The following is a 640-nucleotide window of genomic DNA, read 5'->3' on the forward strand; positions in this document are numbered from 1 at the left end:
TTTCCAACTCTCACTTCTAAATAAGAGTAAAGTAATAATCTAAATAAGAGTAATATAACAAAAAAGAGTTTCAACTATGAGGTTGAACCTTTGTTAAATAGAAAATATAAATTGGAAAAAATAATCTCTTTTGGAAACGTCATTAATTCTTTTCTTCAATATTATTTTATTGTTTAAATAAGTAAGTTTTTATCTAACCAAAAAATTATATTAAATAGGTACTTACTATTTAATTGATGTTACAAATCCATTTAATATGGATGTTTCTTTTCATCAACCTAACGTAATGCATGTATTAATCTAATGTAAGAACTAAAGATTACTAACGTATTTTGGTAAGGTAGTAAACGGATGATTTCTACCTCTTATAAAAGGGTCTTCTTCACCCTTAAGAAATACACACTTGAAGAGATAAAAGAATACTCTCTCCTCTATACTTTCTATCACAATTTGTCTTCCTTACTTGTTTAGTATTATTATATTTTGCTCTCATTTTACAACACGTTATCAGCACGAGTCTCTAACCAACTGAGACCTACTTAATTCGAAATTAATTTCTAAAAGTTAATCAACTTTCTTTTAGAGTCAGGTATACATTTATATGTTTATAACATCTCTAATAGGACTTGCATAAATCTTT

Source organism: Solanum tuberosum, unplaced genomic scaffold (assembly GCF_000226075.1).
Source record: "Solanum tuberosum cultivar DM 1-3 516 R44 unplaced genomic scaffold, SolTub_3.0 scf00492, whole genome shotgun sequence".
Classification (NCBI taxonomy): Eukaryota; Viridiplantae; Streptophyta; class Magnoliopsida; order Solanales; family Solanaceae; genus Solanum; species Solanum tuberosum.